Source organism: Monopterus albus, unplaced genomic scaffold (assembly GCF_001952655.1).
Source record: "Monopterus albus unplaced genomic scaffold, M_albus_1.0 scaffold282.1, whole genome shotgun sequence".
Classification (NCBI taxonomy): domain Eukaryota; kingdom Metazoa; phylum Chordata; class Actinopteri; order Synbranchiformes; family Synbranchidae; genus Monopterus; species Monopterus albus.
This window is the reverse complement of record NW_018128162.1, coordinates 208,722-225,592: the sequence shown is the minus strand read 5'-3', so window position 1 is coordinate 225,592 and position 16,871 is coordinate 208,722. Positions and strand designations below refer to the sequence as shown.

Here is a 16,871-nt window from a genome sequence, read left to right as displayed (position 1 = left end):
AACTGTTTCAAATGCATATGCACATGTGAGCGTGGGTAGAGCCACCCCTGCCAAAGTCAAAATGTGATGCTTGTGAGTATAAATGAATGAAAAATGAAAAACAGTGACAAATCGTTGCCTTAAATGCAACTAACATTTTCCTGTTGTTGTTGTTTTTAATTTATATTGGTCAGATTAGGTTTAGTTTATATCCTGCATGCAGCATGATATTTGCATTCATTTTTCAGTGTGTTGTTGTGGAGCACTAGGCATGATATGCCTTAGTGGGTTGGGAGTGGGGCTGTGTGTAACAGCTATGTCCCAGGACGGGAATAAACAAGGAGCACAGCCAACATTAGTTAAACAAAGCACCATGTGTTACACTAAATAAACAGTTTGATTCTTAAAAATATATAGTTCATTGTTTCATAAAACTAGGGGTTTAATTTACTTTTTATATGTATTTCAAATGTGCCACCCCTCTCTGAGCCTGGCCACCCCATCCAAAATTTTCCAGATCCGCCCCTGCATGTGAGCAATGTTGCTTTAAGACAAACCTGACTTTTAAAGTAATTTTAAAAAAGACCTCAATGTGTGGCCTATCAGCAATGACTGAAAGAGTTTGAGACAATATACATATATATACAGTGCCTTGCGAAAGTATTCGGCCCCCTTGAACTTTGCGACCTTTTGCCACATTTCAGGCTTCAAACATAAAGATATAAAACTGTAATTTTTTGTGAAGAATCAACAACAAGTGGGACACAATCATGAAGTGGAACGAAATTTATTGGATATTTCAAACTTTTTTAACAAATAAAAAACTGAAAAATTGGGCGTGCAAAATTATTCAGCCCCCTTAAGTTAATACTTTGTAGCGGCCAACACAAACTAGACTTTTTCAGTAATTTGTTGCTTTGCTTCCTCTCTGCTTCTACAAATGAGGCCTTGTGAACCTTGTAAAATCAAAACAAGGTTGTACAGACTCATGGTCACACTGAATTTCTGGGTGTCCATAATTTGTTTATCTATCTGTCTTCACATTTTTCAAGTATGAAACATCACCGTGCTGAGACACTGTGTTCAGCTGGCAGGAAGCTTTCAGTAGCGACTGCATGTTTTAAAATTCAACAACATCTGAACGTCTGCAGTGCATCTGTCTTCAAGCATGTCTCTCATACAATTGAGGGCGTTCATGACACAACCTGCTCTGCCTCTGTCAAGGTTAATGAAGTCTATGTGCAATTGTGTTACAGTTAAAGGGAGTGTCAAATTATATAAAAGATAATAGGATATGTTGCTCCAAACTGGACTTCTTCATTTAGCCCTCTGAATGTGGGATGTTTTGACTTTGGTCTCTCCTGTGCTCACTGAGTTGCTCAGCTGGCCCTCAAACAGGAATCCCCAGTCCAGTGCTATATACTGTACAGGCATGTCACAAATCTCAAGCCTTAAATTATTGGTGATGCTGGCCAGGCTGACAGTTTTTCCTCAGCAGTCCAATGAAACCTGCACCTGCTCCCTGTGTTACTTTCTCACCACTGTGTCTGAGGAAGTGTTGGCTTTGTTGTTTTCACACGACAAAGATGGGTATATCTACTGTATGTGTGTGTGTCATGGAGCCTCTTGGTTAAAGATAAGATCATGACACCAACAGGGCAAATACTCACATAATTACTCACCCTCCACTGTCAAAGATGTGACACTTTGTATTTGTTAGTCTGGTGTCAACAATTTAAACACCTTTTCTTTCACAAGTAAATGGTCTTATACTTGTATAGCGCCTTTCTATGCTTTTACAGCACACTCAAAGCGCTTTCACATTATCCGGCCATTCACCCATTCGCACTCCCAAGCACTCACGCATTGGTGACATCACCGGGAGCAACTGGGGGTTCAGTGTCTTGCTCAAGGACACCTCGACATGTTGACTAGACAAACCGGGAATCGAACCGCTAATCCTCCGGTTAGAAAACGACCCGCTCTACCTCCTGAGCCACAGCCGCCCCCAAAGTGCAAGAAAATAACCTAACAATTACTTTGTTGATGATTTAACAAGCACATCTATCTGTCAGGGCATATACAATAGAAAAAATATGACAGTTGTTTATCTCCTCTGATTTCACTGAAACAAGTGTCTTCCCCGTGTGTGCCATCTGAAAAAGAGAAAGGTGTAATATAATGTATTCACATCCTTATAATATTCAGCTTCAAAGGGGGCAGGCCCATCAAGCTTGGTCCTTGTCTCATGAAGCAGAAAAAGGTCAAAACGGTCGCATCATGTTGCAGTGTGGAGGCCAGGGTGCACGTCCTACAGAGGCAGACGTGCTGAAACACTGATGACTGCTAGTTGACAGGGAGGAGGAGGTAGGAAAGACGTGGAGAACAAAACAAGCATGTGTGTGCGTGTGTCTGTGTCATATTCAGAGACAGATTGGGTGTCAGGAGTTAAGCCTGTGCTGTTCTTTTTCATAATGGGATATTTCTTTAAATGCCATATGACACTGACAGTGTATAGAAAATCATTTAATTTTCTCAGCTGGCAGCATAAAGCCATACTGTGTTTTAATTTCTGGTGTCATTTCACTCATAATCGTCATTTTATATGCAGCTGCTATGCTATGAAGGTTGAGTCAGTCGACTCCATATAAATAGCTCATCACAGAAATCCGTCTTTATACTGTGTATAGGTAAAATTGTCACAGTAATATTGACAGTGCTTAATCACTGTGACAATGAACGTGTTTACATTTACACCTTGCTATTTTGCTGTATGGTGAACATGTTACTCCCCTCATTAATTTTTGCAACAGCAACACACACTTGCCTTGATGATATTTTCTCATTCAGATAAAACAGAGCACCTTGCATGTATTTGGCCTGAAGTCTTATGTCTTTCTTGAAAAATGTCACAAGACATACAGTATATTTTAAACCTATAATAACATAAAAAATAACAAAGACATTCAGAACATGGCATTAGCTCAGTCCGTTTTGTGTATATGTGTCGGTTTCCAAACTTTAACTCTAAGATGAAGACATGGCAACAAAAGTCAAATTGTTTTACTGATGTTCTCATCTTCCATAATGGATGAGGAGTAGGGAATGACTTAGTAGAGCCCTCGTTCTTTTCACTGAGACTACTGTGTTGGTGCAGCAGAGTGCCAACACCAACAGCTGACAGGCAAAAATATGCAGGCTCAGCTTTTACATTGGCTAATTAAATGTGATTACTTTGTGATGCCATAATTTTACTGTTTACTTCATTATTTTTGAGACACTGGATAAAATGCTAATTCTGTGATAAGTTTGTATGTGTTCTAAAATTTGGTCTTACAGTTGTATAAATTATATTAAAAGTATTATATTTCTTATAGATATAGTTATGGGGTATAGTTTTGGGACCCAAAGCCCACTAGTCATCCCCCCACTCCACATAAACACTTATCTTTGACAGATCAGGACAAAATGGTTCAAGATTTTTTTTGTCTTGTTCTTTTGAAATAAATCTAAAGTCAGCTTTTAGAAAACTTAAAATAAAGTGAATTTGCAATTTTGCTTCTTCCCAAATTTTTCACTTCTCTTCCAAGAAAACAGGCTGGTGTCATCAGCTAAGACTTTCAGAGTGCCTGCTCTCAGATGACAAAAGTGCACACAAAATTATGGCTAAAGACAGCCATTTAATAAATGTACTGGGTAAAAGTAAACTTGATGCAAACATCCTGTAATTTCATCATGTATCAATTTGATATGATAGACATGCTTTATTAAATAGGCCTAAAGTGAACGTGTGTGAGTGAGCACACTGTAGCAGCTGTAGCTAAATAAATCCACTTCAACACAGATGCCTAGAAAAGTTAGGTCATTTCCTTTCCTATTTGGAGATTTTTGTTTGTTTTTGTACATGTCTCAAGTGACAAATAAAAGAAATGAGTACTATCCAAATATCCTTTAAATAAAAGGTTTCTGTGTGTCATCATTGGCTATAAAAGAAGGCTAAAAAAACCAACAATTCCTCCAACGCTCTATATACGACCCATATGGTCATGTCCCTTCTTTCTCATCTGACCCATAGGGACATCTCATTAAACAGCACTCCTACAGTAGCAGGAGGAAATGCAACAATTAGTTAACATCAATGAACATTGCACTACCAAGCTTTATGGACCTTTGCCATAATGGAAACATCCATAAACAAGATGGCTACTAGAATGCCGTAATCTTGGAAACTCATAAATATAACGTTATAATTATGAAACCATCATGGTTTCATTAGTTTTTCCACACCACTTACTTGATTGGCCTTAGGCACAAAAACGACTTGGTCGTGTGTACGAATAAAAGCACGTTATGTTTAGGAACAAAAACTCCTGAAAAACACAAGTCACACACTAAAACTCTCCTGTCTCCTGATGGGAAGGTCCTGTATTTGGTGTACCTAGCCATCCAGCCCAACCTCCTCCTAAAGTGAACTTTGTGCCTCTATACATTATTCTACATCATGTTACTTACTCCTTTCCTTCTGTCATAATTAATACAGTTGGTAGATGTCGCCAAACTATAATACATTTGTCATAATAACCTGCCAGCACAACCAATGTATACTTTGGGGGGACAGTCTCTAAAAAACGGTTAGCAGTGCCCTGACACTGCGTTTAAACAGTGAGTTACCAAAGCTGAATCTCCAAATCTGGGAAAAAAAAAAACTTTATCACAGATGACTTAATGACAAAAAAATCGGCTGTGATTGTCAGGCTGCAGGATTCCTTTCTTCCTGTCAGCCCATCTTTATCCTGTGACTCTTTGATGCTTTTGGTTTATGCAAATCATCCTCTTTATCTCTGCCTTTACAATTCATATTCTTTTAAGAGAAAACCTGTCCCATATCTCAATTTCTGTTGCCTACTCCAATTTTTAATACTTTAAATATGGCCATTGTGCTCATTCTCTTCCACCTTATCTTAATATCCTTTCTTTTCATTCCCTATTTCAATTAAACAGACAACAAGAACTTCATTATGTGATTAGCTTGCTGTTTGACATCAGATGAATGCCTTACTTAAATGTGCCCTTATCTGATCTATGCTTTTTGTTATCCCAGTGGAGCATGATTTGGAAACTGACCCTTTCCAAAAGCAAAGCGATGTTTCCATATGTGATGTTGTTCATGACTTGTGCCCACTGAGGCGCATAGTCAAAGCCAAATGAGTTTATAAACAGACTCTGACATGCAAGCTGTCATCTGATGGACATTTGGCTCTGCCAATGTTCATTTGAAGCCAGGTTAGGTGAGCATATGCATGTGCATGCAAACACACACACTCTCACACCATTAGCACCTGATGCTGTCATTCCTCATTGGAAACCAGACCAGGTATGTCCCTCATGAATTACCCATTGCACATCGCCAGGCCACAGTGCAACAGGAACCTGTCAATTAAAATGGATTAATTGCTCATTGCGAGCCTACTCCAACTCAGAAAGGAGGGGAAGTGAAGGAGTTGGTGGAAGAATATTATGAAGGTAAGGACAGAATAAGAGGAGAGGAGAAGAGTGGAAGGTGTTTTCATAGAATGCCATCATTAGTACTTGTGAAAACAATCACAGTTATTCACCAAGACACAGACCCACGGAGTGTACGTATGTACCAGCAAGGCTGCACTTAGTCTGTGTCTGTTTCACACATATTCACAGTGATTGTTCAGTGCTGACTGCTAACTGGAAATGACTCCAGTAGAATTGTCATGGCAACCTCTGACCTCCAACTCCCATCCATCGCTGCCACCCTTCTCTCCATGCATGTATTATAAGCACCAAGAGTGTGGCCTATTAATTTCAATGAAAGTTGCTCACCCAGTGCATACACCAACATTTTTAGGCTTTCTTGCCTCTCGCAACATGAGGAGATTTTTTCTGACTCACTGCCTGGACACATGAGTGACGCCAAAATAAGACTCGTGGGGGCGTTGAATTATAAATATTGGACATTATGGCTTTAATTGTGAAAATTAAAAGACTGGATTTTTCATGTCTAGCTCTAACCCCAGAGACACAGACACAGCATTAACAACTTTCTGGGAAACGAGTGGGAGCTGAACAGGAAATAAAAGTAAGCTGAGTGATGTGATTGAGGATTTGGGGGGGGTTAATGACTGTGCCTTTATCTGTCCCTAATAATCACCTTGTACTTGAAATGAATGATAGCCCCTACTCTAATAAGTGGTCTTAGGTTTATCTGTAGTGCTAATTCTATTCTGAGAATTATTTTTTGCTGTTGCCTTCTTTTATCAGCCTTTGCTCAAGATCTAGTTTAAATTTCTGGCTAGATTCAGAGGTCTGAGTGATTTTATAAAGTTTATGTTCCAAAAATTAACAAATAAATACATAAAAACACCACTTAGGTCCTTTAGAGATCTTTGTCTAGACATCAAAAAGTCAAAAAGAATTTTTTCTCATAATTTGGCTCTCTATCAGTTTAAATTACATTCATTGTAGCTTTTGATTTTCCAAGTGAAGGTCTAAAGGCTGTCTTAAAATATTCACTATTTGTAAGTTCTTAATTGTAGAATGTAAACAGCTCCAGACTGTTAAAGTCCCAGAATAATCACTAAGAATATGACCTCAGTAGTAGCTTGCCTCCTGAGAATCCCAGTATACATAACCCAAGTATCATGATCACATTTGAAGCCCTCTAAAGGACACTACAGGCTTAACCACTCTTTTCTGCAGGGTAGATCCCACATGTGCTCAGCCAATTAGAACTGACCCAGATTTTTTGCATAGTCAAGGTCCTATGTGGTGTACAGGAGGGAAGCACCTGCATATTTCTACTTGGTGGTGGTTGGTTCAAAGATTTTGTCAATTCACCATATGTGCAGGACATACAGAAAATCGAAATACCGTTTTTCTCTCACCTAGCAATGAATGCCATACTATTTAGGAAACAAAGAATAAAGATGAAGAATAACAGTATATAAGGATAAGTCTAAATTGTAGAGCCAATAAGCTGTGACTCAAAACTGTGTACAGTCAGTGACAGTACTGCAAATAATAGATTGTCAGATGGTTCAGCATGACCAGGGCGTTGGTGATGAGGTGCAGATAGCATATGAGGTATACATGGACAGTATTGCAAATGACCAACAGCAGCAGCTATCCCGGCAAAAAAATAAGTCAGTAGCAGATTTACATATGACGGTAAAACAGAGGTAGTTTTTTTTATCTGTAACAAAAAGGGGCAATGTATTGAGTTTGTGCAAACAGCAGGGGTAGGGAGGTAGTGAAGAGTGTTCCGCATCCTCACAGCCTGGTGGATGAAGCGGTTTGTAAGTCTGGTGGAGTGGGCCTGAAGACTCTGATGCCTTCTCCCTGAAGGCAGGAGTCTGAAGGGGGAGTGTGCGGGGTAGGAGGTGTCAGCAATGTTGATGGCTTGGCGGGTGAGGCGGGTGTTGAAGGGTTACGGTCTATTGCCCAACAGCTATAACTATATTCAAGATGAGGCTCCAGCTGTGATCACACCATTGGAATCTACAAGTTCTCTTAAATGACATAATAATTTTCTTGTAAAGTTCCATTCAGAGAACAAGCATTTTCTGATCTGCTCAGCTGGATGCCATTTATTACAAGTCACTGAAAGGGAATCTGTTTAGTTTTAAGGCACTTGAATTACTTTGTTGGGTTTAAAGGAATGATTGTAGTTGGGTTAAAATGACTATGGTATCACATGGCTAAGATGCTGACTGTCAAAAGTGAAGTGAACAGCTGTCGTTTTACTGCATGTTAAGACTAGTCTGTTACTCACTACTGGGTATTCTGGACTCAAGCTCCAGGAGTCAGACACCAGGGCAAAATTTAAATCCTTTATTGTACAAAACATTTTCAAATATATCAAGAAGGCAAGAAGTTGCTGGCCGCCATTGGTAAAGAGGGCAATCAGTGCAAGGGAACTCACAACACCCAGGTAATTAGTCCCTAGGCTCTGGTCTGGCACACCGGCGTCTGGTAGACAACCACAGGTAACTGGTTAGGCCATCGCAGGAATCCAAGGAACCTCATGTTTGCCCAGGGCTGGGGGTCGAATAGCAACAGGCAGAGGATCAGTAGAGAGCTGGACCGGTGGTGACAGGCGGAGAGCAGGAGGAGCAGCAGGAAGTGAGTAGGAGTCGCTCAGTTTGGGCAGAGAGTTAGACAGGTGGTGGCTGGCATGGAGTTGGAGACAGCATCCTCAGAGCCTGGGAAGGAGATCCAGAAGCAGGTGAGTGGTCTGGGCTGGGAGCTGGAGGAGTATCTACAGCACTCCAGAGCTGGAGAATCTCTCTGAGCAGTAGAGAAACACAGAGGGTAGTAGAGGCAGGACAACTAGCACATACAGATCTGGAACACTAGAGGAAACCAGGTCAGGTAAGACCCTCCACACCTCCCCCCCCCCCAAATAAAACTTGAGCAGAGCAGGAGAGGTTCAGCCAAACATGCTTACAGCAAGAGCTGCAGAACAAACTGGCAAAAGGATAAGAAGCAACGCTTTGGCTAAATAATCATGTGGCTTGATTGGAGATAAGCAACAGCTGTGCCAATTAACCTCTAGGCTGAGGACAATGAAAACTGGCCACGCCTACTCAGCTCAACCACAAGGAAAGGAGAGGAGAGACAGAGGCCTGCTTGTGACTTGACAGGGCACTTGCTGTAGAAACTAATGCTGTCGGTTTTCTTGGAAGACAATCTCATTCTAATGTATGTTCTTGATGCTGTATCACACTGCTTTGCCTCTCTAAACGTTTAAGAGGAAGAAGTGCACTTGCACCTCTTCTGACTGTGACACCAATATGCATAGCTGGATTATCAGCCAGGCATAGGGGGCCCATGGTCACTGTGTGACAGTAGTTTGTAGTAATTTGATTGACAGTAATCTGCAAATATCCATCCATCCATCCATTTTCCTCCGCATATCCGGAACCGGGTCGTGGGGGCAGCAGTCATCTGGGCATCTCAGTTAACACAGAGATGCCCAGACTTCCCTCTCTCCAGACACTTCCTCCAGCTCCTCCGGGGGAATGTCGAGGCGTTCCCAGGCCAGTCGAGTGATATAGTCCCTCCAGTGTGTCCTGGGTCTTCCCCGGGGCCTCCTCCCGGTGGGACATGCCCAGAACACCTCCCTAGGAAGGCGCCCAGGAGGCATTCGAAACAGATGCCCGAGCCACCTCAGCTGACTCCTCTCAATGTGGAGATAATCTGCAAATATGCACCAGATTATTAAAATATAAACTTAAATCACTGGTAGCTTTAAAATGCATACATAATTTTAAGGCCCTTTCTTTCACAGCTCTTGTTACACCTACATTATATATGTGTTTAATCCAGTTACCACAAACTAACTTGGACACATCAGTCCTGGGGCAGTATAATATTATATCAGTACTTCATTACTGTTGTAATACAGTTGTTTTGATTTCAGTTTGTACTGCCATTCTAGCTACAGGATTGAAAGCAGCATAAATAGTGGGATGAAAAAAGGGCCCACAACTCATTTTTGTTGCTGGTCCCCTAGACAGGTTAATATTGCTCTGTCAAAATGACATTTAAAACAGGTTGCACACAGTCGGATGGGAGCAGGACACCGTAACGTTAAGATTGAAACAGCCCACGGTGCATGGCTGTGCTATGGATGACGGGAGTGGGAAAACACAAGCATTCACATGCCTCGAAAAAGCAAACACAAGGCACAAATTACGCAGTTTCATCTCTCTTTTCTCAGCATGGAGCAGAGGGGGGAAAGCAGTGAGCTGCACTGCAGGACATGATGTTCCTGAGGTGGAAAAAAAGATGTATTTGGCCAGAGTGCCGCACTGTCTGCTCTCCTCTAATCGGCTTGAGTGGATTGATAGCACTAATAGTTTGTGCTGGTAATATCAGTATGGTATGTTCTTTAATTACGTTTACTGCCACAAATGACTCCAAATAAAATAAAATAAAGTTCAAACAAAAGAAATGGGTTTATTTACTTGTGAACAGTTGTTGTCCACAAGCTCACACAAAGTTATTGTTAAATCGAGGGTCATTAACAGTGCTCACACAAAATGTCCAGCATGGGAAAAATCTTTTGACAATTAATCTGAAAGATAGTTTTAGGTGAGTATGATCATTTCCACCCATATAAGATGATTCAATTCAGGCATATCGGTCCCAGCGGACAAACTCCTCCTGTGACATCTGGGCTGCTCTGTTTGGCAAAATCAATTAAATTCCCTGTCTAACCAGAGCCGCCAACAAACTGTCAACATCATGGAGCGAGGGACCCAAAAAAAGCAACATGGACTCAACAGAACTCAAATCTCTCTCTCCATCTGCCTGTTTGTGTATCCACATGGAAATTGCAGACACAAAGGCAGCGACGACCTGTCTGCAGTCTGTCTTCATTTCTAATGAAGTGGAGGCGGAATCACACGCTGGACGTGATTGACATGGATTTTCTTGCTGAAAGGTGCCATTGTTTTAAACCACACAAAATAAAACATGGCTTTGTAAAGTGTGTAAATTTTCCCACATTTAATGATTTTATCTTGCCACTGTGTCATGGCTGTATCTAATACAAACATTCTGCTCCTGCACTGAAAATCTCGCCAGTTTTCCTTCAGTCTAGATGGAGTGAGATGAGCAGACAGATCCCTTTGACTTTTAAAGACCAAAAACATGTAGTCTAACCTCTGATCTATTTGGATGAAGAGCTCTCCTTGCAGAGCAGCTGACAGGCACTGGATGATATAACAGCACTTTACAAGCTACTGGGAAAAACAAACTTTAAGCCATGAGAGTTAAGGCCAAAAGCACTTAATAATAATTCCACTACACTTGGTCGTTCATCTGATGTATGACTGTCTCTTCTCCAAATGTAGTAAAAATGGTGCACACTAATGCAACCAAATGCACGAGACACACCAAGCTGACGGTCAGTCGTAGGCCACGGTGAGCGTCTGTCACCCTTGTCTTCCCAGTGTGTCCTGCACTGTTGGCACTAGTCAGATCCTGTCAGCAGCTTTTTGGACAATTCAGCGTGTTGAATAGGCATTGGACCGCACTAGCAAAAGAGACCACTCTGATTGGCTGTTGAGCTTAGCGAATCAGTGCATGACAAGACAACAGTTCGTGAAAGCCCATTCGGCCTGTTGCTGTAGTATCCACGATTTCACCCATTTAGTGTGGTTTTTTTCTTGTTATTTGCCTCCACAACTTCCTTTCTACTTCCACAACCAAAAGACCAGGGACAAAGAACGGCAGTGTCATTTGTAACTTCTTAACTGACATATTTTCAATCTGAAGTAGCTATAAACAGCAGTTGTGTTGAACTAGAGCTGCTTTGTTTTACAGTTTGTATTTTTGCATTCTAGCTCTCCAGTTTCAGATCCTTTTCTGAATGGTGAATACAGATACTGCTACCTGCTGGTAGGGGAAGTTATTTCTCTCTTGCGGGCACAAAACAAACATGCTAGTTGGCAGTCGGCTGTAGTCTGTGTGGTGTGTTCAAGTGTCATTTTATCAACCACAATGGTCCAGACAAAGGCAACGTGAGATGACACAACTGTAGGCCTAAATCTCTGCTAGTTCTTTCATGTCGGCTCCAGATTCCAGCAGTGCAAACTAAAACAATTCAGCTATAAAGCAAAGCAGATAAGTACAGCGCACTAGAGCAGTCACTCACAAGTTTTATGGGCCTGAATTATGTAACTAATTCAAGTAGCAGGCATTTATTAGTTGTTAGAAAACAAATCTTATCAACAAGGTTTAACAACTGATGCCAGTATTTGTAGGGTAAACTGTTTCAGATCCAAAGCATGGGTTCGGTTTTACAGAGCTGTTTTGACTTTCACTCTAGACTGTAAACAGCCAAAGACCAAAACCGGTGGACCTGAGAGGCCGATGAGGACAGCGGGGCATTAATGGCTCACTAATATAACTGAAGCAATTTGGAAAATAATACTTGGCCTGGGTACAGCGAGAACAGTCCACTGACGTTAGCAAGATAAAATGAAGATGAGCTCATTTCTAAATTTGGGGGAGAACCAGTCTAAGGCAGTTTCAGAGGGAATTACATCAAATAGAATCACATGATCAATAGTGTCAAAGAACCTCAGTAGAGAGCACTCTCTTGAATTAGAACCCATCACCAAATAATTAATCACCTCAAACCTGATTTTGCAAAAATATGTCTCTCTTAATTGTATAAAATTGAAGCCGGTGGAGGTTTTCCTCAGCCAGTAGCTCTCAACCATAGCTTTTAATTACTTTGCAATTACAGGAAGCACTCGTATGTACATGGTTTCATTTAAATCAACCACCAACTTTGCCAATCAGGCAAAAACATTGTTTTGCTATCGAGACTCTTTAATACTCTGATGGAAATAAACACGCAGCACTACTGTAATTATTTCCAGAAATTTGACTTTTACTAAACTGTGTATCTGTGTGTGTTTGCATGTTGTGCAGCAAAGTGAATGGGTTGTTGTGTAAATTAGGAGCGACTGTGATGAAGTGACCATTTATTTCCGTGCCAGATCCTGATAAACAGACATTGTCCTGCTTCCTTTGAGTAATTTGATGGATCATTTGATCTGTGTGTATGTGTGTTTCCATGTTTTGCATGATTCTGTGCATGTGCATGTGATTAAAGGGCCATCCAAAGAAAAACAAATTAACTCATCCGTGTCTCATGGTCACAACACCAAAGGTAGAAGGGTAGAGTTCACACAGCTGAGGACTACATGGAATTACAGACCTGTTTACAAAAGTAAGCACTTTTATTCTGACTCACTGCTGAAAAATAACACAGTATATTACTCCAGCGTCAAGATAACAAAGAATTACGATCATAATTTTACAGTGGTTCCTTTTTAGCTTAAAAAAAAAACTAGTACTTGTTGTGTTTGTGTTATCACATGCTGGCAGTTTCTACTGTGAAAATGATTGTTTCACCAAGATTCATGTTCCTGCTGCAGACAATGGCTGTTATTGTACCACAGCCATTTTTTATCTTTACTTTTAGAGAAGTGAACAGATGTACATTCTGACATAAACTACTCCCTAGAGAAGAGAGGCACATCTAGAGAGGCTAAGACAAGGGAGGACAAGAGATACCTAGCTATCACCAACACTATTACAAGCTGCCATTCTCACAGTGTTGAACTGAGTCTAGATGAAAAGGTCACTGCTATAACAATGCTGATACTCCAGCAAACCTGTGACCCTGCTTTATATTTATGTTCTGATAACAGCCAGGTCAACTGCTTTAGAAAAAATAATGCAGACATTTCAACATTTCAGTGGTTTGAGAAAACATTGTCTTTTATTTTATGGCTGATATACATTTCATTTTAAACCAGAAGGGACTGATTCCCATGTGCTGCTTTAAAGACAGTGGTTGATTATCTCTGTTTATTTTTAAAGAGATTTCAGCCTGCCATGGTAAACAAAACCCAACGAAAACAAACGGCACACAATCAAACTCACTGTAGCACAGGTCCGTTGGATCAGTTAAGTGTTTTCACATTGCCTAAGTAAGAGACTGCTTTTGGTCTGAAGACAAAACACTGTTTGTTCACTGTGGATAACTTACTGCTGGATTATTTTTCTACTGCTATCATTTTCTTGCTCTTACACTATACTGCACATCTCCCACTATGTCTGACTTAAATAAAACAACACAGAATTCCCAGACACCGACCTAATTATTGTTATGTGAAGTCATAATCAGTGTCACCAGTTTTGGGACCCCACAGTGATGTTACTAACAGACATGTTTGAAAAGGGTCAAATTGAGTTTCACAAAAAAGTGTTACGGAGCCAACAACCCATGAAAACTAATCATTAGAGAGATATATTGTGGTGCGATACTAACATCTCTATCAAGCACAGCTCCCTTAGATAAATTAATATTTACATTCATTCACCTGCAGACACAATACAATATAGAGTGCCCCTTGGGATGAGGTATTTTTGTAGGCCAACCCAGGAGTTAGCATCACCCTGGTTCCCTCAACAATAAGCCAATGAGATTTTTTTTATGTTTTATTCAGCAAGATAATCTTCACAAGTGAACATGACTTTTATGAATTTTGAAGCCCAGATACACTCATCAGAAGTAAAAAGCTATTTAGGCTTATAAATGAACTACACCGCGGTCCCATGACTTCCAACTTTTAATTTATTTATAGCACTTACCTCTTCTACAAAATCCCTTCCTCTTAGTGTGACCTGATCTAGCTGGTTATTATGGCTGTGTCGTTTAGTTAGAATAGTTTGCAAGTGTGCGAGTTTAAACATAACGAGGCTGTAAAGGCAGACTAGTGAGTATATGAGTCTCCATGATGGCGTATAATATCCCAGACAGCCACTGTAGTCTCATTTAACCACCTGTTAGCAACTGCCTTGTTAAAGACATGTAAAAGCATTAAAATTTATCAGTGGGGTATTTACTGACACCTTTTATTTTGTAGATCATAACACAAAAGTGTATTAGCACTGTTTTAACCACAGACCTTATTTTAAGTGTCTAACCAAAAACCCACAGACTTCAGGACGACTTCAAGCTTAAATCTGAGAATGGGCAAGAATTATCCAGACCCAAACAGCCCTGTGGCATGGCTCTTAATGAAAATAGATTTAAAAAATAAAAAAAAAAGAAGGTTGTGCTTATTATCATATAATTTTCTCCTCTTTCACACACATAAAACATCCTGTGGGTACTCTCAGTGTATGGGAGAGTGGCAGAGGTGAAAAGGTTAGAGTTCTGTTTTAGGGGAAGTAGGCCATATACACTACAGTCATGTTTGCACTATGTTGGCATATGTAAACTCTAGTAATGGAGAGCCTGACCATACCAATACTGAAATTAATGAAATGTATGCAAGGTTTATTGTGAACCCGGAGCTTAAATTATTTCCCAACACATCAGAAATTGAACACAGCCCAGAGGTTAGCACAGTTTCCACCATTACTAATGCACACACACACATACACACACTCATCCCTGCGGCCATCACTTACAGGGTCCCTACATAGACTTACTTCATGTCCAGGAGATTTACCTTAACCTTAACCCTAACACCTAACACTTAACCAAAGCCAACACTTGCTCTAACCTTACGCCCTATACTTTTCATAAAATTTGACAAATTTGTTGTGGGGCTCAGTCTGCGGTCCCCACAAATACCTTCCGGTCCCCACAAAGCAGTCATTGTGTAGTCCCCACATGTATATATAAACAAGGCCACACACACACACACACAGCCATAGTTGTTATTGTATTCTTCCCTTGGTTTTTGTGTAATTCAGTATTTTATCATAGCAACAACCTATTCATCAAAACATCTGAGAAACTGTAGGCATTATTATGATGTGGCATAGTTAAAAAGCATAGGCACAAATGGCTCTACATGAGGATAATAATGCTGTTCGACTTCCTGTTTGAATGAGATTAAATTGCACATTCAGTGGAGTCTGAGTAACTGATGTGAAATACGATTACATTAGCCAGCATTCAGTAATATCTAAAACCCTTCAGTATTAGTCTGCACACAATAACAACAGCAACACAGAACACATTAATGCACAAATTTCAAAATCAACCACCCACCACCATCACAAACTGGAGAACGTGTTTTGCTTAAAAATCTCTCTTTTTTTTTAGACTCTCTATCCTCATTTTCAGCTGTTGATGGGGTAATTATGCGGGTGTGCACAGATAAAAGGAGCTGCTAAAAAAAACTGTCTGTTTTCTGAAAAGTAATCCTGAAACCAACATTTCTTTATTTATTATTTATTTTTATTTATCATGAGAACTTTTCAAAACTTCTAAACCTTTTTAAAAAATTAAAAATGACAAGACCTTTTCAAACTTCATGAATAATTCCTGATATCACTTTTTGTGTTGAATACTGGAACTTCCTATATTGTCTCAAGTTAACTTTCCCCACTTTTCTGTCTGCATACAGATTGTGCAGCCAAAAAAAACAGAGCCGCTCTTGTAGGTATTTAATAAATCCCTTATGTGTGTGAGTTAAATTCTGAACATCTTCTAACATTTAACATTATTCCCAGGTGTTGTAGTAGTGGATCGCACTGATGCCTGACCCTTCACCTTTTTCTCCTCTATTACTTAACAAGCTATTTAACAGCTAACAATCCTCTCCTAATGCTCTCTCTTAGAGCATTACACCTTACTATATTTTGACTCATTCTGCTGTCTTTTCGGGTTTGATGATGTGTTAGTACAGTATGTGCAGGCATGTAGATCTAACATCATATAAGCTTACTGAAAGGTCCCCATTCAGATGTATCCTCACTCTACCATTAAGCATAGGCATATCTTAATTATTGGAAGAACAAATACAAATACATAAAACACAGCATGCAATGCATGGTTATACTGTAACAGTGGCAAATAGGAAGTAAAATTAAATTAGTCCTGTGAATAAGATTTGTAATCTGAAGCATGAGTGGAACAGCTTCTGCACATTTAGGTAAACATATCACCCCTACAGTACAGGACTATAAAATGCTGACTTAACAACAGCCACTGGCTGTCCAAGAATATTTAGTTTATACCAGAGCGGTTGAATAATAATAGGTGTTTTTAGATGTGTTACTGTGGTTAAAAATTTACAAGCTTTAGTAAAACTATCTACGAGTGACTTTGTTACTGAATTCAACATCATAGCTTGTATGGTATTTGTGAAAACTGTATGAATCTGCTCCTTTTAATGAGTGGGACAGGTACAAATAATGCACGAATCCTAGTCATTTGCATCTGGTTGAGATGTGTGATATAATGAACTACTTCATCCTATGGTTTGTGACATAGCTGCAGTTTTATTGTTAGTTGTTTATTCAACTATGATATTTTT

General features: G+C 40.0%; 1 long non-coding RNA gene across 1 annotated transcript; it reads right to left on the bottom strand.

The window, feature by feature from the left end:
• Window positions 1-7,818: 7,818 nt before the first annotated feature.
• Window positions 7,819-8,501, bottom strand: LOC109973179 (uncharacterized). The gene is made up of 2 exons (XR_002276783.1): window positions 8,456-8,501; window positions 7,819-8,352 (listed from the first exon to the last, which is right to left on the bottom strand). It is a non-coding gene; the product is annotated as an uncharacterized LOC109973179 (long non-coding RNA).
• Between the last annotated feature and the right edge of the window lie 8,370 nt (window positions 8,502-16,871).